Raw genomic sequence first — 11,079 nt, forward strand, 5'->3', positions numbered from 1 at the left:
TAGGGGTAATCTCATCATGGAAGCTGTAGTGTGACATAGTGAGTCACACGATAAACACTCTTGTCCATATATTGACTTGCAAGTGTTCTTTATAATGAGTCACTGGTCTGATTTGGGGCCTCTGGATTCTACTAATTGATTCTGGGCAATCTTTAGGACTCCTCTTGGCTATCCTGCTGTTGTCCGGTGTTGAGGAATTTCTGCAGTGTGGTCTGCAAGACCAGCCCTTCACGTGCTCCAGAAGATTACAGATTGGTGGATTTGGGGTGGAATAACTACTCTGGTTCTGGGCCTGGGTAGTGGAAGGGCTGGATAGTCATGCAAGGATGAGCAATTTTCAAGGCATACTTGTCAATGACTTATGTATTAACTAAGAATGAATCAGAGAATCATAGTGACAGGTGATGCTAAGTGAGGTGGAAAGACCATTGCTCTCTGTGTGTGGCTTGGAGGACCCATTTTAGAGAAAACACACTCAGTCATTATTCAATAGACACAGGGAGTCACTGACCTAATTTAGTCTACTCTAATTTGGAAACATAAGGTCACAGTTAGGAGAAATACAGGTATCTGTCTTAGAGTGGCAGCACAGAGAGTCCTTTAAAGCTATCCGGTGGCGAGTAGGAAATTTCACAGACAGAAGTATGGAGAGGTGAGAAGGGTATGTCTCAGCCTGTGCAGGTGCACACAAAACACAAGTTATTTCGTGACCTTGAAGCCGCACATCAAGCAATCATCTGAGCAGGTGGCTTACAATGGAAATTCTGGCAAACTCTTCATCTTTGTTCCAACAGACATGGCAGCCTCGGAAGATAGATGCTGATTTTCTATACTGTTCATAATTTTTGAAAACTTAGTGTAATAGATATATTTTCTAACTATGGAATTTAAGGTTTCAAGGAAATACAAGTAACTGGAAAGTTTAAACTAAATCATGTATGGTTTGGTGTATGAGTCAGATGATCTAGCAATATCTATATATAAATTACATAACTATATTTTCATACTTTTATAAATATAGCATTAGATAGTAGTGTACTACACAAAATTTGAAGATTCTAAATAATTGAATACTGACAAGTTTTATTATTCCAGATATGATTTAAATTTAAACTTTAAGAGATTTCTAAGCCTTAGAATTGAAGTTATTAAAGCAGAATATAAATATTTCACTTTTACTTTATTGGGTGAACAGATAGAATTTTTCAAGTACACTTAAAGAGATCCTTAAAAACTGCATACAACATATTTGATTTTAAGTTCATTAAAGTCATTTAACTATTCTGCTAAAGGAAAAGTATAATCATTATTTTATTTTCTGAATACATAATTTAACACAAAATTAACCAGAAATACAATTTTGTACATTTTATGTTATGTTTAATTTATTCCTAACAAACAAAATTATCCAACACTCTTATAATTTACTTTGTACTTAGTGGACATTAGGTAGTTTGTTTATATGCACCAAAATTCTAAAAAAATATTACAAAAGAATTACTCCTAAAACAATGATCTGTTTCTAAAAGTGAATTGGACAGTTCAACATCATAAACCTCAGTATATAAGGATTTTTCTCTTTTCATGGCAGACACTGTCATAATGGACTTGCTATATGCATGCATTTGATATAAGAAAATTATGGTAATGTGACATTCCTACTACATGATGGAATACTCTTTTAGATAGTGAAACATATTAATAACACACATGATAGAGTTCTTTTTAGCTCTTGACATTTAGAACCAAATTTTTCAAAGGTTGTCCTTATTACGCATGTATACAATAAGCATAAAGCAAACCACACTGCATACACACACACACACACACACACACACACACACACACACACACACACACAAAATGCCTTTGCCTCAGTAGAGTTTTGCACAAATCAACAGGTGATTAGAATTTTCTTTTAAAGGAAGACCTTTAAAGAAGAACCTTTCTTGTATATGTAGAGACATAACTATTAAATAAACCTGCCTTCCTTTATGATAAACATATTGTGGTTAAAAATAAAGGTTAAACAGCTACTTAAAAAACATAACACAATTCTATCTCCTTTTTATTATACACAATATTGCATTTAGTAGAAATCTGTATATGTGCTTGTGTATTTTCATATTCATTCATATAAAATTGTTTAAGCGATGCTTAAAGGTATCAGTACAAAGGGTTGTGTCATCTGTAAGACTACCCAGTCTTTATACTACTTTGACTATTTGAAAATATTTCCTGCAAAGATTATCTTCTGCACATGCCATCTAGCATTTTGCAGATAGTTCTAGGGATTTAAGTCATATTCTGAATTTTCTATGGCTGAAGTACAGTATATACCTCAAAATTCACTGCTTTTGAGTCCAGAAATTATTTTACCAACCATGGGTATGACATTTCTGGGAGCTTAGTGATACCTTCCAAAGGACAGGAACAATACAAATCAGCAACTTGTTGTCTTTGTAGAATATTCTTTAGATAATATTATCTTTTAAAAGGAAAGCCAAAAATATCTTATGCAAGTTACTGTACTTAGTTAAATATTCACATCCTTGTGTATTTGAAAATATAAATGCAGGTCCAGTTCAGTGACAAGGAATCCTTGTCAAGGAGTCCACCTTGAAATGTGGACGACCTGGATTTGTTTTGTAGTTTTTTTATTGTCATTACCATGCACAACACATGCATTTTAATGTTGAAAACATGAATTACAGAAGATCAAGCAGTAAGCACTGCTTTATCAAAAATCCTCATTAACATTTAGGTATAATACTTAATTTTCTTATTATTTTAAATTATTTGTGTGGGGGTTGGGGAGGAGTGGGTGTGTGGAGGGTGTGGGTGTAATAAAATTTGGATGCAGAAGGAAGCCAGAGGGGTCAGATCTCCTGGAGTTAGAGTTACACAGAGTTACAGGTTATTGAGAGTCATGGGATGCTGGGAACAAAACTCAAGTCTTCTGCAAGAGAACCATACAATCTCTTAAACAATGGAGACATCACTCCAGCCCCATAAAGGATATTTTTTTGCTAATATTAAATACTTACCCAACAATGCTTATACAGTGGGTGAGATATAATTTAACAATGCCATGCCAGTCTTCCTAATTCTATAAAGATTATTTTTCTGTAAAGGGTCTCACTACATAATACAGTGGCTTTGAAGTTAAAGTAATTCTGCCTCCTCAGCCTTTGGATGATGAATTAACAGGCACACATCTGTATGAAGAGCTAAAAAATGTTAACAACAAATAGCCATCAGTAATTTCTCAACCCATTAATCTAGAGGACCATTTGTTCACTAGTAAACTGAATTTTCTCTGATGTAATATTATCTTACTTGAATTTTCTTATCCAAACTAGGAATATGTAACTTTTCTCCTAAAAATTAAAATTACTTTGTAACAAATTATCATTCCCTATTCTTTTTGTAAGCTTGCTTTAAGTATATCCATGCATTCAATGTGCTTGCTCAAAGTTTGGCCCAGGTCAAATGGTTGTTTAACCCAAATATCTCTGCAGCAAACTGGGCTAATCCTCCTGGAAAATTTATAGTTGAACAACCAAGACAAACAGACAATCCAAGGGATAAACACAAACCCTGAGCAACCCAGTCTGGTGGGATAGGAGGCCTTCTATTCAAAGAACACACAGTACTGTCAGATATCAGTGAGCTCACACCACTGCTTCTGCCTACCACTATGACAAACACAATAAGTAAATAAATCCCCTTCATATTCTGCTTTAGTCTTTAATGTTTCATCCTACCCTTTATGGGCATATGTTACTCAAACTTCAATATGGAGTCTCAAAATGCCTTTTTGATTTTTTTCTCAGTGACCAAGGCCAGAATTTGAACTCATCAACAAAAAGTCCTGCATTTACTGACTTCAGAAGCAACTCCATTCAATCTGTAAACCACTCAAAACTTTTCTGTACCATCAGGAGTCCTTCCAGATATACTTCTTTGAGGTCACAATAGGACTCTTTCTGCTGGCTCAGATCTCCCAATGGCCAGAGACTCCAGGAATCACTATCAATAGCATCAGCAAGAACAATCTCTTTGGTCATTACAGTGATTCCAACTCTAATCTTCATATCAACCAGTGTATAGTTCTGGGGCAGCAGGATTTCAAAAAATAGCTTGTGTAACATGACTCATGATGTTGGCTTCAGTCTTGTCTATAATGTGTCAAACAAAACAAAATTTTGTAGCAATGAGTTGCTCTTCAGACCATTGTGGATCACTATGGCATCATCATTGAAGAAAATCTCCACTTTTGGTGGGTAAAACTTCTACCCCGGTTTTACAACAGGGTTCCTTTGAGAAAAGATACAGTTGCTAATCTTTAGGACACCTATTCAATTGGAGTCATTTCATAGTGGGGTGTAGTCAAAACTGTCTCCCCACATTTCCTGGTGAAAAAAGTTTTGTTACAGGCTTCCTATAACAGCTGAAAGATTCAGGTGGTGATCTTACTGGAAATTGCAGCCTTGCCTTCTATGTAATTCTATCTAGCTTCATTTCCTGCTATAATCTGGTCCTTGGATAGCAGGAGGTCTCTTCCTAAACTGTCTGATAATTCATAGATTACTTTTGCCTTACTCTTATACAGTTTTCTTCCAATGCTCAGAACCTCAGCTGTTGCCCTTATCAAAGGAAGGCTGGAGGTGCAGAATGCATGGGAAACAGCTGACATACCTGCATTTGAAACTCACATCTCAGTCAGTAAGTTCATGGAAACATCACTTTTCTTGACAGAAATAGGTCGTTGTTTCTTCTGACAATGGGTTAGAACAGTTGCTTGCATGTATAGAAATCTTCATAAGACACTAAATATTGCACATTTTGTTTAAAACATTAACTAGAGATGGTTCTATCATCAACCAAGCCTAAATCTTAAGATACTGATACTGTGTTGTACTTCTTTAAAAAATGTTTTTCAAATTAGCAGCTCAAATTGTCTACTTATCAGACACAAAATGGTGTTTTAAAGGGAGATCTCTTGGTCCCCAGACTGATAGCTGGGATACCAGCATGGGATTGATCCAGACCCCATGAATGTCGGTGTCAGTGAGGAGAACTTGGAAATCTATGGGCCCTCTTGTAGTGGATCAGTACTTATCCCTAGCATAGGAATGAACTTTGGGAGCTCATCCCACATAGAGGGATACTCCATGAGCCTAGATACACAGGGGTAGGCCTAGGCCCTATCCTAAAGGATATGACAGACCCTGAAGACCCCCTATGGAAGGCCTCAGCCTCCCTGGGGAACAGAAAGAATATGTAGGGTGTTAGTTGGGGAGGCAGGGGAGGAGGAGAGAGAGAGGGAACTGGATTGACATGAAAAACAATTTTGTTTCTAATTCAAATGAAAATATTTATAAAAAATAAAAAACAAAAACAAAATGTTGTTTTAGTGTATGTACATCTATACATATATATCATGGAATAATTAATGTAACAAATTAACACATGACTTACGTGATGGAATCTATAGAATTTGATCTTGAAGAAGTAGAAAGAAGCCTGGTGGTTACTGGAGATTGTGGTGTTTTGAGGGGAAGATTTGGGAGCTATCATTAAGATTTTGAATTTATCAGGCATATTAGAAGATTAAGTTCAAGAAATTTATTTCAGAGCACACTAACAATAAATAATAGCAATATTTTTCGTTTGAAAGATATTGAGTATTTGCTTTTGATCATATTAATTTTCAATTTTGTTTGTTATTGCATCCCATTTCTCTAAAATCTCCTCTTAGAAGAGAAATCAATAAGGATTCGTTTATTTTTATGTTGTGACAATTATCAAACTTGCATGAAATGAACTCCATGGAATGGATACATCAATAAAGTTCTTAGTATTACAAACATATAAAAAGCAAAATGTGACAAGGTGAAGTGGAAATCACAGAACAAAATTGTATTTCCTTACTAAAAAAAAATGTGTTTTAGAAAAAGAAACAAATCTAAGAATCGCTCAGCCAGAAAGATGTGATATATATCTTATTCTATATTCTTAATTTAACAACTTATTACAAACTTCAAAAATGCCAAAACATTAGATGGGAACTTAAAAGTACCTTCTGGCTTTGACAATAGTCTTAGAGCTGTATGGCCTCACCTTATAAATCTACTTCCTTAATAATGTTCAATGAATTAATTTGAATTTTGTTGTATACTCCACTTATTTAATCCCCACCACAGGAAATACAATTATCATGAAGCCACATGGTTTGGCTCAAGTCATAGATATAATACGATAAAAAGTAATCTATCAGTTGGTACTCTGTCACATGATAGCAAGGCCCAGCAGTGGAAGACTTTCCCTACAGATTTTGTAAGATGGAACAAGCCAGTAATATAGGGAGTCATGACTAATCATATGCTGCCCTTCCATTCTAACGTTTCATGTTCCTAAGTCTCAGTTTATTGTATTACTCTAAAGTGGGATGATTTTAGACCAAAATAGGGGCCAATGTCAATGTTGACTATTTAGTGGTGATTTTAGAGACTCCTGGGTTGAGCCTCATTTGAGATTTTACATGTGGCTATAGGGAGAAGGAAGATGAAGTGAGGCTTCAATGGATCATAGTTCACATCTTTCCTGTCACTCTTCTGGGATTGTGTGAACAAATAAGCTACTCTGTAAGTCTTTTGAAAGGTAGAATATTTAATAATGTTTTCAAGTGCATCTTTTAACCCAATGAGAAAGTAAATACAACATGATGTCATTTGTTAACATCAATGTTTTACACATACAAACTCAAAATTACCCCAATTGCCTTAGATTTTATCATATGGCCAAGAAAAGTTTTATTTTCAGAAAATGGTTTGATCTAGAAATTGACATTTTTTCCCACTGAAAACTGAGTACTTGTGACTACAGGCTGTGGAAAGTCTGGGACCATTGATGACCCAGGAACAGTTTGAGAACAGAGACCAGATCTTAGATAACTATGGGTCCCTCTGTAGAGCCTGAAATGAATGGTACATAATAATAGGAACACTTTACAATGTTAAATTATACCCAATCCATGTAACATGCAAATAAAATTTATTGCTTTTATAGTTAGAAGATAGATAGATAGGTAGGTAGATAGATAGATAGATAGATAGATAGATAGATAGATGTATATACATATACATACATACATACATACATACATACATACATACATACATACATTGCCTGCATGCATGCCTGTTAACCATGTGAGTGTTTGGTGACCACAGAGGCCAGAAGAGTATATCAGATTCCCTAGACTGATGGATGGTTGTGAGCCACCCTGTGTGTGCTGGGAGTTAACCCAACCTTTGAAAGAAGTCAGTATTCTGACTTCCCTGAGCCATCTCTACAGCCCCTCAAATGTATCCTTATAAAGTAGTGTTACCTACTTACTGCCACAAACATTTTGATCCAGTTTTCTTCGGGCCTTTACTTGCCTTTTAAAGTTATTTTAGGGTGAAAATTTCATTAATGAAATTTGTATTTGTTGATGTTGTGACCTAGATTCTGGCTGTTACAGAGTGGGCTAGACTATAAGGCCACCTGGGTAATACTGAAGTTTGCACCTATCTTTGTGTGAATCACAGACTACATCCCTTGGGAGCAGTCTTGGAGGTTGATATTAATGTGGATAGTACTTCTATGAAGGACACTCCTGTTCATCCTGGTTCTGGGGCATAAAACACACAAGTTTTCTCAGGCTGAGGCCAAGTTTCCTCCATGATATTCACTGGATTTGCCGATATCCCCAGCAAAGGAACATGGCTTTGGGTCCAAAAACATCTGCTGAACAGAAACCTTTTCCTTGTGCACCTGCTGGGAGCTGGTGTTAATCTTAGGTGACATTTACAGCAAGCAAGAAAGCAAGTCTGAAGGGGGTTGGGATCATATACCCCAGAGTTCACCATGTTGAGTTAGGAGCTGAAAGTATGTCTAGTGAAGCCATGACCTCTTACTGATTAGATAGAAGCTTGCATATTGACAATCAAAATAACATAAGACATTATATTATTTCACAGCTTTCTACCAAAATGTTTATGTACAATGCAGCAGAGTCATACAAAACACCAAATCATATATTCATATAAAGTTTCTCAAATTTTAAGATAAGGCCACACCAGTCACTAACAAAACTGGATTGTGGTGGTATACAGTGATATTTGATGTTAGAACCATATGAACTGAAATTCATCTGCATTTGACATTACAATCCTGGCCCTAGTGGCATTCAGTCTCATGGATGAGGGATGTGTTCAATGAAATCTACCTCCCTGTCTCAGGGACAGCATTTTGTAGCCTGTACTAAGTTAGAGTATATTCTACAAAAGTCCTTATCAATCACTCTTATTTTCATATCAACATAGTGGACATATGCCCATTTCTCTTTCTTTCAGATACTACACATGACCAAGTTTGAAGTGATCAAAAAAGTCATTTCTGTCAAATCAGCCAAATAGGTGTAGTAGTGTAAAGACTTTGCTTACTTAGCAAAGATGCAGAACACATGAGGACTTTCTTATTGGACACACATACATCACACACACACACACACACACACACACACACACACACACACACCAAATTCATGAAAGATGTTGCACAGGAAAAATGCACCATATTAAGCTATCTAAGCACTGTAATGTATTGTTTGGTTTCTAAAACACAATGGCAGCCCACAGCATGGGAAAAGATCTTCACCAACCCTACATCTGACAGAGGGCTGATTTCCAAAATATACAAAGAACTCAAGAAGCTAGCCACCAAAACACCAAACAATCCAATAAAAAGGGGAGTGCAGAACTAAATAGAGAATTCTCCATAGAGGAATCTAAAATGGCTGAAAGACATTTAAGAAAGTGCTCTACATCTTAGCCATCAGGGAAATGCAACTCAAAACAACTCTGAGATACTATCTCGCTCCTGTCAGAATGGCTAAAATCAAAAGCACCAATGACAGTCTATGCTGGAAAGGATGTGGAGTAAAAAGAACACTCCTCCATTGCTGGTTTCTCAGGAAAATGGGAATCAGTCTACCTCAAGACCCAGTAATTCATCTCTTAGGCATATACCCAAAAATGCACATTCATACAACCAGGATATATGTTCAACTATGTTCATAGCAGCATTGCTTGCAATAGCCATAACCTCGAAGCAACCTAGATGTCCCTCACCAAAGAATGGATGGAGAAAATGTGGTACATTTACATAATAGAGTATTTCTTGGCAGAAAAAAAACAATGAAATCTTGAAATTCACAGGCAAATGGGTGGAACTGGAAGAAAACATCCTGAGTGAGGTAACCCAATCACAGAAATACAGCAGAGTATATACTCGCTCATATAGGGATATTGGACATAGAGCAAAGGACTATCAGCCTACAAGCCACACCACCAGAGAAACTAGGAAGCAAGGAGGAACCCAAGAGAAAAAAAGCATGCTCCCCCAAAGAAGGGGAGGGTGACAAAATTCCCAAAGCAAATTGAGAGCATGGAGGAAGAGTGGAGGGAGGTGGGAAGGGGAGAGGAGAGGGGCAGAACAGGAAAGATCAAGATGTCTGAGAGAGAGGAGGAATATAGGATGGCATCAAAGGAGTTATCTTTATAGAGGAAGCCAGTATAGGTTCAGAGAGAGGTCTGACACTGTGGAAATGTTTGGGGATCCACAGGGATTACCCCAACTGAGAGTCTAGTGGTGGAGAGGTTGCCTTTGATGCCCTTCCCCTAAAATGAGATTGATGACTACCTTGGTTGCCATTCCTAGAGTCTTCATTCCTCCAGTAGCTGATTGAAACACAAGCAGGTACCCATATGTAAATATTGAGCCATACTCCTGGATTCCAATTGTGGAGAGGGAGGAGAGATTAGCAAAGGAGCAAAGACTGTGCTAGAGAAACCTGCAGAAACAGTTGACCTGACCTTGTGAGAGCACAGAGAACCTAGTCATAAAGCTGGGGAAACAGCATTGGACCAAACCAAACCCTGTGAATGTGGGTGCCAGCTAGGAGGCCAAGACAGACTACAGGAACTCTAACAGTGGAGCCAGTGTTTATCACTAGTGCACAAATGGACATTGGGAGCCCATTCCCTATGGAGTGATACTATTGCAGCCCAGATACAGGAAAGAGGACCTAGGTCATCCCCCAAATGATGTGAAGGACTTTGATGGTCCCCCTTGGAAGGGCCTCACTACCTGTGGGGAGTGGGTGGGGGTGTTTGGGTGGGTTGGTGGGGGACATGGGAGGATGGGAGGGCAAAGGAATGGGGGGATTGGTATGTAAAATAAAAGTGTTTCTAAAATTAAAAAAATGTCTAGTACAAAAACACATGTAATTTGAGATGTATAAAGTAAAACCTTTCGGGAAAACAATCCAGTGATTATTGTTGTTTTTGCTAAAAAGTCAAAATGTTTATGAATTTCATTAAATGTATACCAATCAAATCATTTTGATTGCCATACATTTTAAACTACATCTCCACTATTTAAGATAAGCCTGACTGTATAAACATAATACAGAGTCCATCAGTAGCTTTTTTAATTTTCAACTGAGTTGTCATTTGTTTACATATATGAAATTACATGTAGAGACAACATATTTATATTTCTTCAATTCAAATCAGAGTATTTAGGTAACAGTGCCACCTATTGCTATAAAGTTAAAGTATCCCAACTTGTTATCATTTCCTTTGTATTTGATTGAATTCCTGTATTTTGTTACTGCACTTGTGCTTCTTAGTTTTTATTGATTAATATATAATGTCAGATATATAAATTTTTAAATATATATTCAAAAGTTTAAAAATACAATGTTTCTTAAAGCAACATGAAAATAAAATAATTTAGGCTTACATTTATGTTCTATCTTTGCAAAACCTTACATTAAGATATACTATAAACAAATTAAAATGAATATATATTTAACATCATCTACCATACATAAAATAAATTTAATTTCATTTGTAGTAAATTATATGAAAATATATTTCAAAAATAAGTGGAATATATGATCAAAGTTTCTTTTCTGTGAATAAAAATGTAAATTACTTTAAGAAACTGATAAGTCCCTCAATT

At 36.4% G+C, this 11,079-nt stretch overlaps 1 pseudogene; it reads right to left on the bottom strand.

Moving 5' to 3' along the window:
• Positions 1-3,411: 3,411 nt before the first annotated feature.
• On the bottom strand, positions 3,412-4,699 carry LOC100754657 (annotated as a pseudogene).
• Between the last annotated feature and the right edge of the window lie 6,380 nt (positions 4,700-11,079).

The sequence above is a fragment of the Cricetulus griseus genome, chromosome 2, assembly GCF_003668045.3.
Source record: "Cricetulus griseus strain 17A/GY chromosome 2, alternate assembly CriGri-PICRH-1.0, whole genome shotgun sequence".
NCBI classification, from domain to species: domain Eukaryota; kingdom Metazoa; phylum Chordata; class Mammalia; order Rodentia; family Cricetidae; genus Cricetulus; species Cricetulus griseus.